Here is a 25,099-nt window from a genome sequence, read left to right on the forward strand (position 1 = left end):
AGCTGGCCAGCACCTCTACCCCAGGCTTTACAGAAAAGGCTCTTCTAAACCACTGATTTGCAAACCTGGAGAGCTTTAAATATATGGATACTCTGGTCTTTCCCCTAAGACTTCTAATTTAACTAGTATGAAGTGCAACTTGCATTCAGAATTTTGTAGCAAAGTTTGAGAACTACAACTCTAACTTACTCTTATCATTCACCACCAACCACTACAAACACCCCAGTACAGCCTTCTCCCCACCAGAGCCTCGCCTCAGCAGCCATGGGCTCAGAAGTGGGGCTCACACTGCAAGACCCTGAGATTTCTGGGTCCCAGGATCTAGCCAAAGAGCTCATCCTAAGATTCCCCAATTTGCTAAACTAGGATCCATGTCCCTGGTGTGTAAGAGAAAACAAAACACAGCTGTAAAGAAGTCTCAAAGTCATCTTTATCAATGTGTTATCCCAACTCCACCACTTACCAACTCTGCAACCTCAAGCCAGGAAGTAAACCTCCCCAAGCCATACTTTCCTCGTCTATAAAATGGGACTAGCATTATCCAATACTTACCCACTGAGTCCTCCCAGCCCTATGTAAAAAGCACTTGATTTTGCTATTGCTGGCACATAGCAAAAGCTCCATCTAAACATCAGATGGTTCTTTTTGTTGCTGTAAGTTGCAGCATTGATATTGGGTTTTCAGTTAAAGGGGCTTGCACCCCTCAGTGGCTATTCTGCCAACCTCAGGTCATTTCAATTCCAGCGTTCCTTCTCTTGCCAAGCCTTGCCAACTCTGTGACTGTGAACTTGCTACTTCTCTGCACCTCCATTTTCCTGCTTCCAAAGTAGGATTGTAGAAGGACCCACCTCCACACCTACGGAAAGAACCAACGAGCTCACGCTTGTAGAGTGCTGAGCGCACAGCCTGACATAGTTGCTCCACAAACAGAAGGTGGTAAGAAAAGAGGAGAATTTAGTGCGGAACCTAAGTTCCTCCCCTTGAATTGAGGTTCCACCCTAACCCTCTCCATCCACCTGGGTAGCCCAGGGGTAAAGAAGATGCCTCCCGAAGGCTCCTAGGAAGTTGACGGTTGTGAATTGGGAGCCAGGGAAAGCACAGCCCCAGCTCCCCTCGCCCCTCTGGGGTGATCCTGAAGAATGCTGACTCCAGCTGGGGGCCCCTCTCACTGCTCCCCATCCGCCTCACTCCATTTAGCTCTGGCAATCCAATTCCCTTTCCTCCACCCAGAAATCGATGTTTAATTAACACATTATTGGAAAAATAAACACAGTCTTCAATGGGACTGCAATGGAGCTAATGCAGCTCAGCTTGGGGGCTTCAGACCAGTCCCACCCCCCCCCTCCGCCATAATCAGAAAAACATTCTTCTGTTCCCTGCATCTCAACCAAGAAAAAGTTCCTCCTACTCCCTGGAGCCCTCCAGCCTGGGAGATCCCAGCTGCTCGCCTCTGACGGTGCTCTCTTCCTGATTCCAGGCAGCAGACTCCCATCCCGCTTTGCCCTTTACCCTAGGATGCAGGGGTATTAAGGATGGATTTATTGTTGGTGCATTTACTTCTGCTGCATGGGAAAAGAGGTAACTCCTGGACACCCCATCGGTGAGGGTATGGATGGTCCCATTTCCTCCTTCCCTCCAGACAAGAATCAATGCTCATCCAAATTTGAAATCAGCAGCTATCTTTCCCTGACTGGCAAATGAGACCAAAGGGGATTCAGGGGTGACTAACTAGGATGATGACCACCCTGCAAAGCCCTGTCCAGCCCTCAGCCCTCAGGAGCTGACCTGAAAACCTGTCTCAGGGTCTTCTTCTGGCCTCATCTAGAAGCTCCACCTCATGCCCACTCTTCTCAGACTCAGTAAAAGATTTCTGGATTCAGGCCCAAGCCTGGATCTCAGGTGATCCTAAACATACCATTTATCCCCTCTGACCACCAACTTCCTGATCAAATGAGGATGCTGCCAATCTAAACGAAACAGCAGAGCTCAAAGCTCTGTTAATAGCAGGTGCTAGATAATTACATTGCAAGGATTACAGAGCAGGAAACCTACCAAGACCCAGGACCTCAGAGCAAAAGAGGACTAGGGTTTCAGGTTCCCTACCTTCTGATCACCCACAACCACATCAGACTATCTGAACCCTCTCCTTAGACAAGGTGCCTGAAATAAGGAAGAAGGTAACTGAGACATCAGAAAACATATTTCCAAAGTGTCACCAAAAAATGGCAATTAGCCAGTACCACTGCTAGGACAGCACACTTGCCCCCTTGCCCTGCCACCACCAAAAGCCTGAACTGCTTCGGACAAGCAGCAGCATCCTCAGGAAGCACCAGAGTGGTGAGTCTGAATGCCTGGCCCAAGGGCCAACTCTCAGAATCAAGTTCCCAGACCAGGGCCAGCAAAGGACAGATCCATGGTGCAGGGGTGGCACAGTAGCTAAGGCTAGAGGCTTCAAAGGCAAGCCTGCTGCTTCCAACCAGAGTGACCATGGACATGTCACCTGACCTCTTTGGACCTTAGTTACTTTCCTTGTAAGACAGAACTGATCAAAGTACCACTCTCATAGGGTTACTGAAGGATTAAGGAGGATAATGCAAATCAAGTGCTGAGCACTATACCTGGTACAAAAGCAGGACCCAAATGTCAGCTAGCTGCATTAGCTAGAGGAAGAGTACTTAGGACAGCAGTAAGAGTCTTGGTTGGCAGTAGGAAGAGCTACAAGACCCAGGTCTCAATCCTTCAGAAATTGAGGACAAGCAGAAGTCTTGCTGGTGCAAGGCTCCACTCCCCGCCCCTTCTTTGCCTTGAAATTGGATTTCCCTCTCTAGCATTCCACCTTCCTTGCTCCGTCCCATTAAGAGAAAGTGGGTGATGTCATCTCAAAGAAGGATGGCCATATATTTTATCATCCAAACCAGGACACCGTTGAGAGTTAATAATTACACTAGGACATAGGCTTAAGCAGGAACTGTCTGCAAACCAGGGCATCTTGTTATGCCATCCCAAGGTCACACAGAACCCCCTCCACATCCTGCTTCAGGTTCCTGGCAAAAAATAAGACTAGTCTGGTTCTCAGACTCCACCATTTCCTAGCCTCCCTTCTTACCCCAGCCCCCCGAAACACACGGGCGTCTTGACCTCCATTCAAGGTCAAGGTCAACCCTAGGGGGAGTGAAAAGATTCTTAGGTCTTCACCCACACTTCATAGCATTATTCTCTCCAATCAGCCTCTAAAAATGGAAATGAAATGCTCTGGGTCCAGTATCTGGGCCCACACCTCCCTTCTTGAGAAACAAGAGCTGAGCCAGGCTGGGAGAGCTCAGGAGCCCAGAGGCCCTCAGGATCCAGATGCCAGCGGCTTGGGTCTCCAAATGGAACCCCTGCCGCATCTGACAGTGCCCTTGATAGCAGGGTTAGAGGGGTTGAGAACCACACGCACTGGGGTTTCTTCCTCCAGCACCGTCAGAGGATGACCTTGACCAACACTCATTGACTGGTAACCTTGGGATGGAGCCCTCCAAGACACTTCCAGCCATAAACCCTGAAATTAATGTCTTCTTCCGGAGCCCCTTCAGCTCTGCTGGAGTCACCTCTGCTCTCCTCAGGGGTACACACACCTACCTGCCCACCTCCCTAAGACCTCCTCCCCTCTGACCAAGGAAGCAGAAGAACCAATAGCACCTCATCAGCCAGGAAACCCGGAGTCCAGCCTCCTCTGGGCCTCAGACGTCACCTCTGACTTCCCACAAACCATGTCATCCCCTGGGCCTCAGTTTTCTGAGTGAGATGATGGCTCACCCCTCTTTGCCTCCAACAGGGTAACCTAAGGGTCATAAGCTTGGGCTTTGGAATAAGACACATCTGAGTTCAAGTCCTTGATCTTCATTTTATCAGGTTACTTTATCGGAGTCTCAGTCTCCATTCAACAAAGCAGGTAACATGGCTGAACTGCGTTGAGTTGCTTGGGAAACAAGACAGAGCACATGAAAGAAACTTGGTGCTAGAGTCGGTATGTGGTAAGTACCCATGTTACCACCATTTCTTATACTATGACCATGATAATGATGATTACTAATAGCAAAGGGACTGTGAAGGAGCCAGAGTGACCCTGAACTAGGTATAGAGAAGACCTTCCTATTTGAATTCCAAGTTCAGCACTTTACAGTTCCTCCAACACACCTGGACTTGCAGGCAGAGCTAAGACAGTCCAGAGCAAAGCTCAGCTATCCCTGAAGACAGGTCCCAAGGTGCTGCAGAAGGAAGAACTCCAACACCAAATCCATGTGGTTCTTGCCTCCAATTAGCAAATATTTGTTGAGCACCTACTATGTGCCAAGAAATGTCCTTGGCACTGGGGACACTGTAATGAATAAAAACAAATCCTTGATCTCATGGAGCTTGCATTCTAGAGTTGGAAGAGATGAGATCTATAGATACATAATATAATATTTAGTAGTGATTACCAATGTAAGGATAGAATAATGGGCAGGACAGCAGCCAGAGGACCGGGGACTCTTTCAGAGAGCAGGTCAGAAAAGGCCTCTTTGAGGAGGTGTCATTGGGGCTGTGACCTACAAGAAGGGGGCCGAGAGCTGGCCTCATGCATAGCCCATGCCCCATGCCCAGCAGAGCCACCTGTGGCTGGCCCTGCCACACAGCTGCACTCACTCTAGCTGCAGAGCAGCCAGAGCTGGCCTCCAAGGGTCAGAGCTGCAGTGCGACCATTCTTCCCCAGCTGGTGCACACTTTGGGGACCCAGGGCTGGACCACCATAGGAACAGATGCACCCAGCTGGTGTATTTCTAGGCAAAGAGCTGTGGCCAGGATGCTTGCCCTTTTGCAAATCTCCCACCCACATTGGAGGGTCCTGTAAGGAGAATAGGGCCAGGGGGTCCCGAGAGCAAGCCCTTCTCTGATTTTGGCACAATTTGCCTCTGAGGCGTCCAACTCCCCATTTCCCCCCTTTCTCTGGCAATGACGTAACCCTTTCTCCCCAACTCCTCAAGGTCGGCCCCAGGAAGGGAGAAGAATGACAGAAAGGTGAGATAATCAACATTTTACTCTGATATATATATATATATATTTTTTCTTTAAAGCAAAATGTTTTCCCATTTCACTCACAATTGCTAATAAAGAGGGACAGAGTGCTAGCTAAAGGAGAAGAGAAAAATGGCGTCTGTAGTTAAGGCAGCCAGAGCCCCGGAGAACCAGGGCTGGAGCTGCTCTCACGGCCAAGGGCAATCGGCTCCTTCAGGCTGCAGCCTCCAGGGCCATGCTGCCCAAGAGAGCTGGCCCGGGAGAGGAGGCTGTCCTCAGAGCTCAGTCCAGAGCTCTGGCAAGGGGCAGGGAAAACCCTCAGCCTCACCCACCTTGTCCCTTCTCCCCCTTCAGTCTGCATCCGCCCACCCATCATCCATGAGCTCACCCGCCCACGGACTTGCTTGGTGGACGTGGGGATCTCATTTGAGGCTTCCTGCTGGAGACAACAGCAGTCTCTCCCCCTCTACCTTCTTCTCAACTGCTTTGAAGACTTCATTCTCCTGTCCCCCCGCTACACACCCCTGCGTTCTGCCCGTCTCCCCTGATGGCCAGCACACCTCTCCAGAGCCACTCTTACATACACATCCAACACACAACAGCCACACGGCACAAAAAGACAGGCAGCCTACTGCCCGAACCACACAGTGGGTTGGCGAAACCGTGGAGTCCGATTGGAGGCACACCACTGTTTAATAACACACAGATCCCCTTCCAGCCCCCACCCAAAAGGCAGCAGGAAGGCCAACCAAAAATGTCAAGACCCGGCATCATGCGTAGAGCAGAGAGCTGGGTAGGACAAAGACATCACTCCATCCTCCCAAAGAACCACGACGAGTTGCTGGGCGATTCTGCAGTGCCCTCTGTTTTGACACAGCCCACTGATCAGGGCTGCGTGTGGTGGGGGTGTGAGAGCGAGTACCCATGTGCATGGGGAGGGGGCTGTGTCTACTCTCCAGGCATCAAACCTCCCCAGAGGTAGCCCAGTCCCGATGCTGCCTTCCCCTGTAACCTTCCTCCAATGTGCCGCAAACATAGATTTCATGGATGGTTAAATTGGATCATTATCACCGGGTGCTTATTTGGCCAAATAAAAAAAAAAATCATTAATGTCATCTACCCCCATTCCAATCCCCTCCTCATGAGGTCCCCTCCCCCAAAGACTCTCCAACATGCTAATCCTATGAAACTGCGACACACCACAGCTTTCGGGAAAGAATAATGGCGAGAGGAAAGAAGAGAGCGGTTGCAGGAGAAGATGAAGCCCTAACATTACAGCATTCCCCCCTGTGAAGGAGGGGGAAAGGCATCATGGTGGACGTAGAGGTGGGGAAAGAGGTAAAGGGGAACAAAACCAAACAAAATCAAGCCCTTGGTCGGCCGCGTATGTAAGAGTGTGTGTGTGCAAGCGCGTGTGCCAGTGCGTGTGTGGATGTGCCGACTTAGCCCTCCTATCAGAAGGCTGCATCCGTGTGGCATGTAGGAAAGGCCATCGCACCACTGTTGTGTTGCAAAAAAAAAAAAAAAAAAGAGCCGCAGAGCCATCAGAATCAGAATTTTTCTCATGGAGACAGAAAGGGCTGGAGAAAAGGGGGAGGGGGTGTATAGGATAGGGGGGACAGTGTGTGGAGATAGGAGGCAAGATCATGGCAGAATTAGGGGAGGATGGAGGGGGAAATCGGTGGTGCGGTGAAAAAAATTGCACACACACAGAGACACAAATACACACAATACCCAAACACCAACCCCACTGCTGCACTGTTCATCCAAGACTGACAACCCGTCCCCCATCTCTCCGCTGCCTCTTGTGCCCCCAAAGCTGATGCCGATGGATTTCTGTATCTCACTTTTGCAGCAGTGGGCTAATTACAACCAAGCCCCCTCACCAAATTACCTCCTCCCCTCCCTCTCCTTTTTTTCCCCTCTAAAAGGCCAATTGAGGAATAATGTGTTTTTAGAGATAATGGATTTCTTTTTTTTTTTTTTTCCCAAGAAGCGAGAGAAACAGGGGATGCAGGACAGAAATTCTGCAAACCGGTGACTTCCGACCTCACCTCCATGTCCCCCCAGGTTCCCATTCGCTGGAGCATCTCATCTACCATTCTCCGACCATTCCCTTGTCCCCCACCACCCAAAAGAAAAGACCTTCCTACCATGCACATCGACAAACACACCAACCGCCACCCAATCTCAGTAGCCGATCTCAAAACCCCAAGCATCAATCCACCTCGATACATCCTTTCCCTTATATAAGCAGCAAATCATCAACATAGTCAGTAGAAACGCAGCATTAAAAAGAAATCAACAGAAACGGAGGCCAGACCCCCGTCAAACCCCCAATAATTAATAATAGGGAGCTACCAGAGAAGCAAAGACGTAGTTGTCTCTCAAAATCTAGAATCCCTTTGATTTCTGGCTTCCCCTTCTTAAGAAGCAATTTTCTTAAATTATAATTTCACTAGAAAGGGCTGGAAAGCTCCAGAAAAGGGCATTCGCACAGTCCGGTTGTTTAAAAGAAAAAAAAAATTAACCCAGCCCTGTTGCTCACTTTAATAGCGAACTTCCAGCGTCCAGCTTTCCCCCTCTTCCAGCAGGAAGACTGGCTCGCAGGTTGAGCCCAGGGCTGCAGAAAATGGGCCAAGAGCCCTTACTACACTCCCCATCAACAACAAAAAGAACAAACAATAGGAATATCTCTGCACGACTAGCACCCATCTGAAATATCGTTCACCCCGATAGGACTTAGGCAGATTAAGTCTGAAGATTAAAAAAAAAAAAAAATACCAGCTTTGCCTCGTCTCTCTCCCCACCATCCTTCCGACACGTACCCAGTAGCCCTTAGGTAAACTTGTCCATCATAACCAGCGGGACCATTGTAACTTGAAAGGCGATGCAGAAGCCCTTGAACGAGGAAGGGAGGCTCTATCCAGAAGAGCAAATTGAGAAAGGCCAGTTCTTCAGGCTCCCCAGACTAACCTCCAGGTGCCCCCAGATAGACTATCCCAGGAACCAAGTCACCCAGCGCGCTGGGAGTTCAAATTTCCATTGGAGCCTTCATCACAAAGGCAAACGGTCATCTGACCCCCCGAAACTACACCGTCCTCCAGGTGTGAGAAGGAGTGCCCCTCGCCCTCCCAGAGCCATCCTCAGGACCCAGGTCAGAGAAAGAATTCAGAATGTTGGGGTGGCTTTTGGTGGCAAAAGAAATACTATCTCCCCAAAGCGGGAATTAACCGGAGGAAGCGGGGAGAAGACAGCTCCTGCTCTACCAGCTATCTTATTCGATCCGAGTGGTTAGCTCTCAATGATCTCTGACCTTTGCATTTAAAAAATAAATAAAAATAAAGATCAGGGAAGAGGAAACCTACTTTCCCTAAACCCAAATAATGGTTCGCAAAAGAATACATAATTTTCTTCATTGCATGATGATATTTCTGCATCCAGATCAAAAGAGGTAGGCATTTAATGGAGGAAGGGAGAAATTTATTTTATTTTTTTTTTAACAAGTAATCACAGGGCAAGTCACCTGCAAAGCAGCCGAGCCCATAGGTTGGTATTACATCACTGGCCTGGGAAGGGATGGGGGCTGGGGGACAGATTTTTTTTCTTTTTCCCCTTGTCATCAGGATGATGTTTCTAAAGCAGTTAAGTTTTGTGGTTAAAAAAGAAAGAGGGAAAGAGCCGAAACTCTGGGAACAGCACAAAGCCTTGAAATAACAATACATCGAACCGGTCTTTAAGGTCACTGAGAGCTGGCAAAACCCACAGTGCTTACACACAGTGGAAGTTTTCAGGCAAGGCTGCTACTAAATCATTAATATAAACAAATGGAAGGCAGAGGAGGAAGATTCCCTTGTAAGTGATCCAAACAGGAGCGCACACCGCTCACACACTTCCTTTTCACCTTCCCCAAGTGTGCCCACCGTCACAACAAGATAGCAGGAGTCCAACCTGAATTCTCAGACTCAAGAACAACCTCCTCACACACCCTCCCAAAAAAAAAAAAAAAAAATCAAACCCAACACATACTCAACATACATACCTCCATTCCTCAACAGCTAGGGAAATCCCTGTCTCGATTTTATTTTGTCTTCTGGTGATCTCAGAGTGTCCCTTCTCTTTCTCATTTTGACTAGCCCCTTCCCCAGGAAGGGGAGAGGGAAGAGGGGGTGGGGAGCAAGTGGCTTCGAAATGTCAAAAAAGTATCTACCCAAAATGAAGTGGACCAGCACACATCATTTTAAGACCGACAATCCGAGCAAATATTTGGAGAATGACTCGAAAAAGAAAAAAAGAAAGACGAAGCTATTAAATCTCAAACATTCTCTGACTTTTCCAACATCTGAAGCAAAAGGACCCAACTTCCAGGAGAAACTGATGGAAAAGAAAAAGGAGTCGAAAAGCCATTCCCGTGGTCAGCCTCTCGAATCCAGCATTCAAAAAAAAAAAAAAAAAAAAATCTAGGTTGGTCGCTCCCAGCTGAAAACTTCTACCCTCTCAGGAGCAAGAGCAACCTCTTCCCAGAACAGACAGAACCTGGAGTTGTTTCTCATCCTGCCTGCCCGTCTTTTCCCCCAAAATCTTACCTTTCCAGTTGAACAGAAGAGTTGGGATCTGTCTGTTTGTTTGATGTTTAATCAACTGAGTTTTCTGGGTGTTTCCTCTTTGGGAAGGTTCAAATTCCAGAATCTTTCTCCTTTTCTTTTTTTCTCTCTCTTTCTCTGGGAGGGAGTGGCGGGGAAAAAGGGAGGGGGTATTGGAGGTGCGAAAAGCAGGTCCCTGGTGGCTCCAGATGCCAGCGGCTGCGAGAGGGGAGGACACGCTGTCTCTCCCTCTCAGTGAGTTGCATGCAAGAGGAGATGTGTAGGGCTGAGCTCTGAGCCTGAGACTGCCGGAGGAGCCCAGGAATTTCACGCACTCCAGAGCTGGCCCCTCCCTCTCCCACACAGACCCCGGCATTTAAAGAGACAGCCAGGCTGCCTGGCTCAGGGCTTCATCTCTTTCCCTGACTGTTTTGCAAACAGCTGAGAAGATATCATCAAGGAGGGGCTCTCTGCAGCCCCTAATGACTAAGAGGTGGTATCTGAGCTCACTTCTCCCCTCACCCCAGCCTGAGAGGAGAGTTCTCCAGAACTGGAGCAGGAATTCAAATGAAGACAAAATCCTCATTTACAGCTTCAGCAGACTAAACCAATTCCCCAGTGTTAATAAGGATGCACGTGTATCACTGAAGACAGATGGGATGGAGAGGACTCTAACCTACAAATGTGCCTCAGTTTCCCTGAGTAGTCGCTCCTGTTTGCAAAATCAGGGCAATTCTTGAGGATCTGGTGGAAGTCAAGGCTATAACTAGGACACAAATTCATTCCTTCAACAAGCACTTTGAATGCTAGTTCAGAATGAGGCACAGGTCAAGGCGCCAGAGTCACAGAAATGAAAGTGACAAATGAGTCTTTCCCTCCAAGGGTCCCTAGCAGGAAAGGCAAACCTAGGACAAGCCAACCTTATCCTAAGGGGGCTACAAGCTAAGAGAGATAGACAAAGATCGAGTGCTTTGGTGACTCCCTCTGGTTTGCACCAAGAGCTCAGAGCCTAAGTATTTCCACTGTACTCCCAAATCCATCACCAGCCTTGATGAGCTAGTCTGTATGTGCAGCAGTATTTTCCCAGTCAAGCCTAAATAAGGGTTGACAGTCAGTGGCACCAAAGGCAAAGGTTTTGTTCAGTATCAGACAGTGGTTCAGGATCAGTCCCAACTCACTTTCTTCTCCTGCCTCTCCTTTCTAAGAGCCACACTGGTATGTCCTTCCTGCAGCCAGCACCAATGGCAAGAATAGGTGCTGAAAGTTGTAGAGCCCTTAAAATAGGCCAGTGCATGGGTCGTCTAGTTTGGTCCACTGAGGCTGGAGCTAGTTGAGGTCCATTTTACAGCTGAGTAAATTGAAGTTAAACTTCACAGAGGTTCCCTGAGGTCACACAGCTGGACATTGCTAAGAATGAAACTGAAGTCGGGTCACCCCAACTCCAGAGCCCTGCTGGCTTAGCCACAGTTCTACTTTGCCTCCCATGCAGGATAGTAGCTCTTGCATTTCTGCTCTTCACTGGACATTCTCCCAGCATCCTAGCACTTCTCCAGCCCCGCAAACTTTAATAGTACAGACATCATGTTCACAGGACACCCCATGAGTCTACTCAAGTTCCCGCCCCAAGGAATCCACAATGGAGAAGCAAGGACATATTACAGTCAAGAAAGCAATGTCAAGGAAGATCTCTGGGACTGTCAATTAGCAAGTGACTATTTTGGTCTAGAGATGGGTATCTCAAGGCAAGCTTGTTGGACTAATGGCAATTTGGTCTGGTCCTAGATAGACCAGTGGCAATTTGGTCTGGTCCAGCAATTCTAGTATTACTAGTCCACTTTTCAGTCTATTTTACCTTTCAGATCATAATCTCATTTTCTTGTGTCTGCTTTCCGCCACCCCCACCCCAATCTTCAGTGTTCCCAGCACATACAGGAACACCAACAAATATGCTTTAATGGATTAATTCCATATCTAGCATCTGCTCTCCCGCCTGTTTGCTCTAGACCTGAACTGCCCTGACCCTACACCTTTCCTAGGCCTTCCTTGAAGCCTGTGCACGCTGTTTGTTCTCAAGAGTGGAAGGAAATTCCGAAGGCACAGTGAAAACAACCAGGGCAGCTCTAGGGTCACCTTTGGGAGTAGCAGGAAGAGACCTGAGGGACTCATGGGGTTTGAGGGCATGAGCCCAAAGGGAGGCTCAGCACTGAGAACCCTGCAGGTGCCAGCCCCATGGGCGTTCTCTGGCAAACACTAGCCCAGCAGGGATAGCACAGCAAGAAGACCACTGAATGTCCAGAGGACAGCCTCGAGGTTGATACATACCTGGGTTCCAGTCCCAGCTGAGCCACCTAAATGCTATGCGATTTAGATAATGTTCTTCTTCCTCTCTGAGTTTCAACATCATCATCTATAAAATGGAGATAACACCTGTTCTGACTTCCTAGGACCGCTGCAAGAATCCAGTAAGATACACAGAAGAACACCTACCCAAAGAAGTCCTTCACGAATATTCCCCACCTCAGCCCAAAGGTCTGCCTTTGCCCCTGCACAGGATTATTAACTTTGGACTGCCCCCTATAGTTGGCATTCCTTTATTTCATCATGTCACTGTTAATGCTTTAGCTCATCAGGGCGTGACTATAGCTACCATCACATACTTTTTTAGCCCCTTTGCTCTCCGGCCTACTTTACTGTTGTATGTTTTGAATATACTTGTTATTACCATTTTGTTCCATTTAGTCGTTTCTTAGGCTTTTTAAGTATTTCTTATCTTTCAATAACTCCAGTGTATCTTTTGAGTCTGCCTTTCATCATGAAATCTCTGGGCTCAATTTACCCCATTCCTCCATATCATTTTAGCTAACTACTACCACTCTGCTCACTCTGGAGATCTGGCATTCCCCTGGATTGCTGCAGATTTGTGAGGATGGATATGTACAAAATAGCAGAGAAAGAAAACATCAAAGAGAATTAAGTCGGGTCTCCTTGCAAACATGTAATGTAGCCACAAGCAAAAAAAAAAAAAAAAAAAAACATTATCAGCAGTTTGCCCAAATGAAGGGACCATGTCAGCAATGATGCTTACATTTTTAAGGGAAGACTCAGGAGGCACAATGGAAGCCCTGGACATCCCAGGCTTTCATCACTGACCTGGGTTGAGAAGGGCCTTAACCAGAGGTCATTTAAGTAGAAGGTTCTCTTGTGAGCCCGATCTGCCCTCAGCCCTCGGTTGAGTGGCTGAGATCTGTACCCAGTTCACAGGGAGAGCAAAACAGGCTGAGGACTGTTCCAGACTTCTCAAATGTGCCAGACCAGTGCATTCAGCAAAGCAGAAAAACAAAATACCAATCCAAAGGATAAGCTGTCCATGACATTCAGGAAAAAATGTTGTTATGAGTAAAAACAATAAGAAAAATGATCTGCTACAAGTTGCCCCTGCAAGCCCTTGACTTAGCAGTATCATGGTTGAGATCCCAAGACTCAGTAAATCTCAAGCTCCACCATTTGTTGGCTTTGAAACCTAGGCCAAGTTACTAACATCCCAATCCTCAGTTCTCTCATCCCATAACATGGGAATGATCACAGTACCATCCCCAAACATTGCCTGTGAGAATTATATCAAAAGCACCTATTATTGCAAATGGCACATGCAAAGTCTCCAATAAAAAGAGTTTCAGTTGTTCTTATTAGGGTGGAATTTAAAATATTTAATATCTCAGCTGGTCCAGGCACCAATCAATCAGACTGGAAATGGGCCATAAGTAAGCGGCTTGTCCTTACCAGGGTATTACTAGCTATTAGGCCTGGTCATTAGCACTATTACCTCCTGCCAGGTAGACTAGTATGTGGCTTGACACTAATGCAGTATCTCATGTACTACTCACAGCAAGTTGGTTTATTGTTATTTATTGAAAGATATGCAACTACACATGTATTAAAAGACTATGCCTATAAAGTCAGGGTCTATAAATAAACAGATTGGACATACCCATTCCTGCCACCCCAAATGACTCTTGGTATACAAACAGGGGCTGCTTTGGCTCAGAGGTTTTTAGCTTTGTTTTCATAGGTCCTTCATTTACTTCTTCACTTTTCAATCATCTTTGGAAAATGATGATAATTGTCAATGGCCTCAGTTTCTTCATCTATTAAATGGGTTTTTCTTTCAGAGTTCCCACCACTCTATCAACCAACCCTGGAAATATGAAAAGACTCTCAAGCCAGGACCAAGTTGCTGGAATAAGACATGAGACATTTCTGCTATTTCCCCAGCCAGGACTTCACTTGGGTCAAATTCTCCAGTCTTCATCCTGCCCCCAGTGTGTTCTTTTCTAAGTCACTAAGTCCCCACCTTCCTTATTGCAACACCGGCTTCCAAGGCGATGGGCCCGGAGCATTTTGTCCAAGTTCCCTTGCAAATATTCCCTCAACTCCTCTCTCCTCTTGTCTCTGAAGTGCTGTGCTCACTACGTGGTCAGCCTGCTGGAGTTTGGTTTCCCAGCTCCTATGCAATGATAATTCCGGTGTTATTAATAAATGATTGCTTACTAATCAGTATTATTAGACGCATGCTGTGCGTTGTGGACAGTGCTACAGAGGGGCCTGGACTCTTGAAGGAGGGGACTTGTACTAAAAGAGTTGGCCCCAGGTCCCGAAAAACAGGACACGAGGCCAGCAGTGAGTCATGGGGCGACAAGAGCGGTGCTTCTGGACTCCTGAGAGGCAAGTGTCCAATCTGGACGACCGTGTCTGGCCCCGGAAGGAAGGAGGACAAGCGAACGTGGGATTTGCCTGTGTGAGGACACAAGCCCACAGGGAGCCTGGGCATTCAGGCCTTGAGCAGGTCAGCTCCCAGCTGTTTCCAACTCGGAGCATCCTGCTTATTCCATGGAAATAAAATGGTCTCAAGGGCTTGCAGCCAGTAGCAACCTCTCAGCTCTCTCCCTGAATTCAGCAGGAGTTTGGCAGCTCAGAGGAATCAGCACTTGGTAAAGGACTCCAGCCCTGGGGAGGTGGGGGGGGGGGGAGTGAGCTGCCTGCCCAGAGGCTGCTGCGTCCTTCTCCCCAAGCACCCAGGAGCAAGCAACTGGTCCAGACCGATGGTTACAGAATATCACACACACACACACACACACACACACACACACACACACACACACATACACACACACATATACACACACACATACAAAAAAAAACCAACAAAACACTTGACAAGAAACTGAGGAGAAAACTGTTTCCTCCCACTCCAATAATTTTCAGAGTAATTCTAGAATTTCCTGCTTGGGGATCAGATTTTAACATGGTCCAGGTCTATTTGGAGTGTTTAATGGGTTTGAATGTTTGAGAGACAGTTACCTATGAATACTTGATGGTTGCTTTTTAAAAAATCATCATCTTCTTTAGTCTATGATGGAAGTTCTTGTCTGTTTTAAACTTCATTCCTCCCACTGGGTAGCTCAGAGTGGGCTGGGCTCATGCAGCCACTGTTAGAGAAGGCAGGACACGCATCTCCAGAAGAAATAGCCCAGTACAGTGGCAAAGGGTGTACTCCAATGCCAGGTGTGTCAGCCGGGGACTTGGGCAAGGCACTTGACCGCTCCGTTGTCTCAGTTTCCACTTTTTGCCAAGGGGCTAACCAGAGCACTGACCTCATAGGACTGTGTGAGAATTAAATGATTTCCATTCATGATTTAAAAATCTTAAATAACTTAACAATTTAAATTAATAAAAATTTAACAATTCAAATTGATTAAATTATTTGTCAAGTACTCAGTTTATTTTATGATGTAAAAGCTACATCAGTGTTTGCAAATAAAAATAAATAAAGCAATTTTCCAGGGGCACTCCCCTAGAAGCCCCTTTATAAATGCCTCCTAATTATGATAACGGTAAGGTGCTGCTTCCGGCCTATCTCAGGAGTGTGGGCAGGAAAAAATGTCAACTCTGTTGCCATTCCTGGCAATCCCACTGGCAGAGATCAACCAAGCCCATGTGGATGCCTGTCCCTACTGTACTCAGCCTCTGGTGCAGGCAGGAAGGGCAGACCCAGCTGGAGAGTGGGGGTGGCGGAGTCCAAAGGGTACCCTGTCCCCATCCCCAGCAACTATTCTCTCTGACCCACGCACTAGAACTATTTTTAAATGATATACTTTGCCCGGTTGTGGAGAGGGGGGAAAAAAATCTTCCCCAGGATTCAAGCTGAAGATGGAATGATTGCCAAATGCTAACAGCTTTTTGAACAGGACGTAGTTAAAAATACGTCTGAAATGGTTGTAACTCAAACTCAAAAAATAGCTTAACTAACTGGGGAGCCGCAGGCCATGGGGGTGGGGAAGTGGAAGAGGAAGAGGGATTCCCCGTGGAGGGGGCCAGGGCGAACCTCGCCACAGGGATACGTGAGGGATGCCCAGTTTATTTTCCCACGTGAATAATACTTTTGGAAAGCACAGACCAGATCTCCAGGGAGAAGAGAAGCGCCAGGAAGCATATTGCTGCTCCACAGGGGGACACGCTCCTGACCAGGGCTATGTTGTATGGCCTCCTAGTCCCTCAAAACTGGAAGTGTGGGCACAGCGACAGCAGCATTGGCTGGAGTGTGTTGGGAGTGCAGAATCTCAGCCCCATCCCAGGGATCCACTGTTCCAGAATCTGCCTGTGGACAGGATGCCCCCGTGTGATTCAAATTCAAATGCCGTATGAGCTAGACTCCATCAGTGACACCTCAGCCCTAAACCCGTGGGACTGGAACTATTTCTCCCCATTTGACAAGTAGGAAACTGAGACATGAGGAAGACTCATCTCAGGTCACCAGTGGATGGGGACTAAAGACACCAGCCAGCCTCCCACTTTCTCTCCTAAGGCTTAAGATTCCAAATTAGGCTTCATCATCTGCCCTAGCCAAGGGTAACAGAGAACTTGCAGTATCCTTTTTCCTAAGGGCAAAGGTCTTGAAACAAAAAAAAACTGTTGCTTAAAGCAATGCTTCTCAAAGTTAGTTCAGTAGATCCCTATTCCTTTTAGATGCTCTGTAGAAAATAGCCCGTTGCCAAATATACTTAGGAAATTTATAACATTATAAATTTAAATATTAAAATTCACATATTTAAGTCTCCGTGAAGTCTACAGTAAAGGAACTTATTTAACCTTGCTTAATCTAGTATTTTCCAAAGTTATTTTACCACAAAACTCCATTTTCTCCACCAGAAACTCATTTACATTAAGCATCATGAAATACAGTTATCTAAGAAATGCATGCTGGATGGAATTTACTATTGTTTATCACTTCATCATATACTCAGCTGCAGAAAAGTAAAATGTCTCTTTATGGAAGAGAGGAAAGAAGGTGGGGACTGGAGAAGAAATTCCTTTTATAACAACCCTAAAAATGTCGTCATTCAATCTTAAATTGATCACTTCCTGTGACCGAAAGCTCACTCTCTTAAAAAGCAATCCAGGGCTGGGGCTGGGGCTCAGTGGCAGAGCCCTCGCTTCACACACGTGAGGTACTGGGTTCGATCCTCAGCACCACATAAAAAAAAAATAAGTAAACAAAATAAAGACATTTTAAAAAAGCAATCCAACTCATGTTTGGATGGTTTTATTATTTAGAGACATCATTTACATTAAGCCATCATCATTTTCCTGGTAACATTTTAGGCAACAGTGCCTAGAATCTACCTTCAGTGTTTCTCAGTCATTCTTCCTATGGGACTCTGATCATCATAGAGTTACAAGTCTGCCCTCTCCACCACAATCCAGACCTTTTCTTGGCATCGCAAAATTTTATAACTTAAAAGGATTTTCGAAGATCACCTCATCCACCTTTTTAGTCAATGAGAGAAGAAACTGTCTAAGAGCAATCCAATGACTTGCCCAAGACGGAGCAGGCGTGGAAACTTGACCTGGGAGCCTGGATTTGATTATAGCAGGGTACATTGTTCTTTTCTTGGTAAAGGAAACTTCTTTCCTCACCAGGGTTTCCTGGACACCTACAGTTCATGCCTAATCTCCAAGGTCTATCACAGAGAACCACAGCGACTCCTGTGTCTTTCTTCCCGGTACCCTTGTCAAAGCCCCACTGAGGGCCAGATGAGTCACAGAGCTCACCCAGCGTGGGGAGTCTTGTGTTCCAGCCTCTCCCCTCCCGGGAGTGGCCAAGCTGGGACTGTTCTTCACCCCACGCTGCCTCCTCACCACCACTGCCATCTGCACCCTCCTTCTCTAGGATCACCATCTGCTTTCCCGATACCACTCAGCCGCCCCCAGCTCTTTGCTCGGCTTCCCAGCCCACTGCTGGAAACACTCTCCTGCAACTTGTGACTCCGCTCCTCTCTTCCCTTCCCATTCATTCCACCTTCATCCCCTCAGTCCACAACTTCTAGAGCTCGCATGCTTACGATCCCCTGCATTCTCACCCTCTCTCATGTGGAACCCCCACTCACCTGGAAAGTCCACCCCTGTCCACTTCTGGAGCTGGTATCTTGCCCTATGCGACTTCATGACTTGAACATATCAATGAAACTTTTTTTTTCTTTTTGTCCTTTTCCTAACTCAGCCTGGCGTTCTAAACTTCCATCCCTTAAGCACATTAGCAGTTCTTCAGACAAGCATACTCCATTCCTACAAAGTGGGTAATAGGGCCAGATACAAAGTAGGTGCTAGGTAAATGCAGAATGATAGTACCACGTCACCTCACCATTCTTGTAAGCTAAAGATGACTGCTACTCTAGTCCTCACTACAGAAGTGTGTGCCACCAGAAGCTAGGGATACATTTTTATAATCATGCTCAACACCTTAAGGTCCTCAGTAAACATGCAAGAAATAATGTTTTCTAAAGGTCAGGGAGCTGGATGGAGTAACACATGCCTGTAATCCCAGTGGCTCTGGAGGCTGAGGCAGGAGGATTGCAAGTTCAAAGCCAGCATCAGCAACTTAGCAAGGCACTTAACAACTCAGAAGACCCTGTCTCTAAATTAAATGTAACAAGGGGGCTGGGAATGTTGCTCAGTGGTTAAGCATCTCTGGGTTCAATCCCCAATACCCCACCCTCCTGAAAAAAAAGGTTGGGGAACTTATGAAGCCTATAATGATTTCTACTTGTTGGCATCTATTCTGTACCATACATTTCACATACAGTATCTCATTCAATACTTAATAGATTTCTCTAAGGCTGGAAAAGGTATCAAAGAGGGAAGTCAGACCAGGGCTTTCTGGCTTCCACATTTATATACTTTCTTTTCCTTCCCATTAACCAAAAGTGTCTGTCAAAAGGGTCTAGCCCCAGGACCTGCATCCCTAATTTCTTTTATTAGAAATGAGTTTCATTTCCCTACCTTCTTTCTCTTGTCCTTATTAGTAATTTTTTCTCTTCTCTGACCACCCTTTCTTGTCTGCAGCCCCTTGAGAAAAGCCCTCCTTCTCAACCTTCCCATCCTTCACTCCCCATTGGATATGGGGTAAATGCAGACATTAGCACATAGAAGTCTTGCACCGACGGCTGCTTGGTAAGCAAACCAGAGCCCTGTGTGATGGATAACTATGAGAAACAGATTTCTGTGATTAATGCCCTATGCACACTGGTGGTGAAAATAGATTTTGGGCAATCGTTGACTAAGGAAACCTCAAAATATGAAAATCTGGCATGTAACTATGGGGACCAGGGAATCAACCTCTTCCCCACCAAATGCTCGGATGCATCTGCTTCCAATGTCTGAATTAACTTGTTCCCGTCTTCTCTCTACTTTGCATTTTCATTTACTCTGGTAAATGAGTAAGTGGGCACTGAGTGCCAAAATCTGGGAAGAAATTTATCTGGAAGTCTAGAAAAATCAACCAAATATGAATAAACCACCCCCAAAGAATCCAAATGTATCAGTGGCTTCACATTTTTAGTTTTTAAATATTAACTCTCTGTTCTTCCATGTTCTGTTACCTCTTTTCCAATTTGTCTTCTAATCCAAGTATCAAGTGTGGGTCACTTTGAATATTGAAGGTCTCACCTCCTCTTAGCATTTCTGCTTAGACTTGAAGCAGGTGAGGATTATGCTACTAGAGATGGGATTTCTGTGCTGTAGGTCCTGGAAAGGCAAGGTAGCCTTCTTACTTAATGGAGAAGTCAAGAATATAGATGAAAATCCCATTGAGTCAGGCAAACTTCTTTTTTTAAATTGTTTTTAGTTGTAGATGGACACTATATCTTTGTTTTATTTATTTATTTATTTTATGTGGTGCTGAGGATGGAACCCAGTTCCTCCATATGCGAGGCAAGCGCTCAACCACTGAACTACAACCCCAGCCCCAGGCAAACTTCTTTACCATGCTAATCCACACCTCTTCTTCCTTCCTGTCTATCTTCAGTATGAAGTAAACACTGGAGGGAGGGAGGGAAATACCAGGCTCACAAACAGCACCACCAAAACCTCTTTTCTTTGGTTCCCAAGAACTGGTAATTCTTGCTCTTGCAAATCTATCTTGATCTAAAGGACTTCATTAAATCTCCCATCCACACAGACTATTCTGGAACATGGGTTCACTTATTGATCATATCACACTGCCATTAGAAGAGAAACAGCAACAGACACAAGATTGACACAGCTCTTGTCTTCATACACCTTATATTCTAGTACGGGTGATGGATAGAAAACAATAAGACACATGAACAAGTGAGACACTCAAATAGTGATATTACTATAAAGAAAACAAAATCACTGGGCATGACAAAAAGTGACTAGGAAATAAAAGAGTCATTTTACACTACATAGCCAAGGAAGACCTCACTGGAAAAAAAAAATTTTTGACCCAAATCTTGAATGAGGAGGAGTATATCATGCATGCATATTTTCTATGATAATGTGATTAAATATTACTTGGTAAAATTTTAACTAAAAGGAAAATAAAATTTGAGAAGTGTCATTAAGGTTTTTCATTCTTAGAAGGCAGGCTGTAAAATGAGGTGAGAAACATTTGCTATAGGGAGGACATGAGAGTAGGAGAAAGTTGTGTCATAAAATATTCATTTTTAGCTTCAGGGAAACATGTAACCACTTCCCAGGAAGTTGTAATCTTCCATTTTTTAATGGCATGGTGTTTAAGAGAATGGGCTGTGAAAGCAGACCACCTAGTACCAAATCCCAGCTCCGCCATTAACCAGATGTGTGGCCTTTGGTGAGTTAAATACATCTCTGTGCCTCATTTTCATAATCTTTAAAAATAGTTATAATAATAGTACCTGCCTCAGAAAATAGTTGTGATAATTAAATAATTCAATCTATGTAAAGCACTCAGAACAAATCACAGAATATAGTAAGTGTGGTATAAATACTATCATCTTCATTTCCAGGTGCATGTGTGAACCTTCATGCACATATCAGAATCAGGCACTCTCCCAGACCACTTCTTAGAGCAATCAGTGCTGAGACCCCTGTGCAAAGTGAGGGAGCAGGTTCTATCAGAAGCTGATTTCAGGCCTGAGCTTGAAGAGAATCTAGGAGAGAGAGAGAGAGAGAGAGAGAGAGAGAGAGAGAGAGAGAGAGATTCAGTACCTATAGAAAACAGAAAACTCTGCTTCCCGTAGAACCCCTTCAGGGCACACAATAGCCCTCTGTACAACACTCACATTAAGTTTTCAGAAGTAACAAAGGGAGACCCAGAATGCCCATGACATTCCCCAGGCCTCTTCTTGGCTAGAAGCACTATCTGAAGTTCAGAGCTCTTGGTCACCAGCTATCAGTATTTGTCAGGGCAAAAAAAAGCATCTTACCCAGAGTCAGGATTCCTGTGTGAGCTGTAAGTTTGCCCAAGGCTGGGCACCTTGCACGTATCTAGCATATTAACATATCCAGCAAATATTTGTGGAATATAATTTGTGGTTCCTCATTATGTCTGTGCTTCAGGTGGATGGCAGTACGTTCCCTGAAACTTCTCCAAGCATCTACTTTCACACCTTTGACACCCAAAAGAAAACTAAATAAATGAAGCATTCTAAGACAATCAGTAGGCAATACAATAAGAGCATATGTGAAAATGGTCATCAGTTTTTAGGGTAGACATCCATCCACTACCCACCAACAGCTTGCTAGTCTGGTTTATCTCAGTCCTCCTGTGGGGCAAAGAAAAATGATCCTGGGAGCTCTTGTGGACAATTTCCCCTCCATTTCCTGTAGATGTGCATTTTTCCAGTACCACGGAGAGCTCCCACCAGCTGCCCACTTCATGCAGCGGTTTTCTCAGCACCACGGAGAGCTCCCTTGCAGCTCAGCAGGTGTGGGAGCGCTCACATCTTTCACATCAGTGAGTGTCACCCAGACTGCACACCGATGACCCCTAGTGAAACTATCTCTGCTGCAATTCAAACAGTAGATCCCAATACAAGTGCCCTAAAGTCCAAGTAATACCCAAAGCATCTACTGTCCTGCGGTAGGAGAGGGGCCTAGAGACAGCTGACTAATGATTGCAGTTACTTTTGTGCCAACTAGGCACTTTTATTTCCCTTTCACCCCAAGAAGTTCAATGGCCAAGGTGAATTCAAAAGCCACAATCTGAACAGTGATCAGATCAACTTGGCTGCACCAGACAAAAGTGATCTTATCTGGTGACTTTATCCATTTTGGAGAACAGAACTCATTACAATAATAAGAAGCGACAGAAATGGGAAGAAGAGCAATCACAGCAGATCCAGGAAAGAATTCACTTTACTATCATTTTGGAGGATTAATTCTAAGCTTCCCTCCAATAAACGACATTTTTCACTCTAGCAGGAGGTCCGGGGTCTGAAATTATTTTAGCCCACTTGCAGACTGCATCACTTTGCGCCTGGTTTGCAATGCATTTCTGCTTCCTCCAACTGAGCTCAATGACATTTATTCAATGGTCACTCAGCCTTCTGCATACACTACTGAGGGGGTCACACACTGGAGGTCAGGTGGTGGGGTACAGATGTTCAGGAGGGTCAGAGAGTATGTTGGCACAGAAGACAGTGTGAGCTTACACATAGGCATGTATATACTCTCAAAAAATTGGTTGTATACATAGCTTCGAGTGAAAGAGAATAGTGAAAATGCGTTGAAACAACTATGTGTGCTTTAGATCATGATTTCTATACCTGGTGCTCTTCTAGATCTTTTACCTACCAGCCAACTTAAGTGGAAGTGTTATATAATTACCTGGAGATACTCAGCATTTCCGGTCTTGTCTCCTCAGCAACATTCTAAATGCTAGCCACACTGAATTAATTGCCTTTTCTCAGACTTGCTACACACTTTCACACCTCTGTGCCTTTGCTTATACTGTTCCCTCATCCCCAAATTCCCTCCTGATGCTTTCCACCTCTCCATCTCCCCACCCAATTAAAATTGTATTCATGCTCCAAGATCCAGATCAGAGGCCACCTCCTGCACAAAGTTGTTCATAACCCGTAAGAACTATTTGCTTCTTTCCCTCTGTTTCTCAGCAAAGTATTTTTAACTTACCTTAGAGATATGTGTTTGCTCCCTTCCTCCCTCTCCAGACCATAAACTCCTTGAGAGCAAGTGTCTCTCTTTTTCATCTTTGAATGCGCAGCATCATGTAGTACAGCTTCCTAATACATTTTTTAGTAAATGAATGATAGAACAAAATTTAACAATACAAAGTGCAAGACATAATATTTTCCTCTGTCATCTTTTACCTGAAATCTTGGATCATAAATAACTTGGAAATGGCCAAGCCTTTGCAGATCCTGATTTTCTCTCACCAGTTTGATAATTGGGGGGAGGGAGGAAGAAGAGATGGCCTGAAGTTTCTAGTGTTACTGGCTAAATAAGTCCCCAGTCCCCAGCAGTAAACAGGATGAGGCTTTACCTTATGATCAGAGCACACCTCTGTCATTCTTTCTTGTACCACTAGCAGCATCTGTCCAGCTGATGGTCAGATCTGGGACTCTACTTTTGACCTCAGGTGACTTAGTTCATGTCTCATCCCAGCAAATTTATCAGAACTTGAACGTGACTTCTAGCCTTTTGAGAGTTACAGATCTCTTTTTTGATTTTACCAGTCCTGGCTTTTTCTCAAAAATTCAGACCCTTAACTACCAACTCTCTACTGCCTTCCTGAGCCTCAGGTCCTGGATCCATTATTCTAATGCATTGCCAAGGGTAACTATGCAGAGTGTGGATGTGAACATGACCGGACACAGAAGCATGTGTGCATACAATTGTGTACACTCGGAGCATCATACAAGGATCAGTGCACACTCCCTCCCATTAGGAACTGCGCACATCTCAATTTCTGTTGGGGGAAGTACTGGTAATCTTAATGCCAGAGAGATGTCTCTCTTGCCTGTCTAGGAGCAATTGTCACTCACTCCCCAGCAGGCACCTGCATTCTCTACTTCCATCATCCTTCAAAATGAATCTAACCAACAGGAGGAGGACATGAAGGCTGCTGAGTCTCAGATAGAACCTGCCCCATCACTGGATCCTCTGGGAGAGATTGGTGCTGGGGCCTATTTTCCAATTCCTTGCGTATCCTTCATCCGCTGTACCCCTCACTTTATGTTTTTAGTTCCCTGAAGATTTCTTTGCTAAATTTTGATGGATGGATTATAATCTCGCCACCTTGATCAGACTACTGGAGTCTGGGTCCTTTGCTTTCTCTTATTCCTGATTCTTAAGCTGTAAGTGGGCTGAGTATCCTTGGTTTTCCTGATACCCACACCATTGACAAAATGGAGAGCTGATGAGAAGGAAGAGAAATGAGAGCATGTTATTTCGAAGTCCCGCATCCTGAATGATCATTGAGTCTTCCTGTTATCTCTTTCTCAGGACACAGAGGACACAGTGCCTAATTTCTACTTCTCCCAGATCATTTCTCATTTTTTCCTGTAGCTGATATTCTTGCCAGACCTAAAAGGCTTAAGAGAAACAGCCAACTCTGAGTTTGAACTTATCTCTGCTCCTTCGTGCTCTGGGACTAACTTATCTTAAGCCTTAGTTCCCTCGTCTGTAAGGACAATACCAGGCTCATGATAGAAACAGTGTCTGGACCTGAGCCCTGTGGGGCAGGACTCACAGACCTCTATGGTTAGTGTGGACTTTTGGCAGGTGGGGGCAGCAGAGGGCCACTCGGGCATTGGCAGGAAGGGCAGGAGGCCTGGGTCTTCAGACTCCATGGTTCCAAGAACAGCATGGCAAGGCGAGCTGGAGGTTCCAACCAGGAAAGACAGGAGAGACAGCAAGAGGAGCAGAGGTCAGGGAGGCACTCAAAGGTCCACCTGAGGTCATTGGGTCGTGAGGGTCATGAGGTCAGATGTCTGGAACTCATGAGAGAGTTGGCCCCAGACAGGCCCATAATCCTGCCATCACAGAGATCACCCCGCCTCTGTGGCTTCTCAAAGCCACCCCACCTCCATGGTATATGGGTTTCTGTCAGCTTCCACACGAGCAGTCTATATCAGCAAAACTTTTGGGGGAGGGGTTAATGTATAATAATTCATACCCTT

This window comes from Callospermophilus lateralis, chromosome 3 (assembly GCF_048772815.1).
Source record: "Callospermophilus lateralis isolate mCalLat2 chromosome 3, mCalLat2.hap1, whole genome shotgun sequence".
NCBI classification, from domain to species: domain Eukaryota; kingdom Metazoa; phylum Chordata; class Mammalia; order Rodentia; family Sciuridae; genus Callospermophilus; species Callospermophilus lateralis.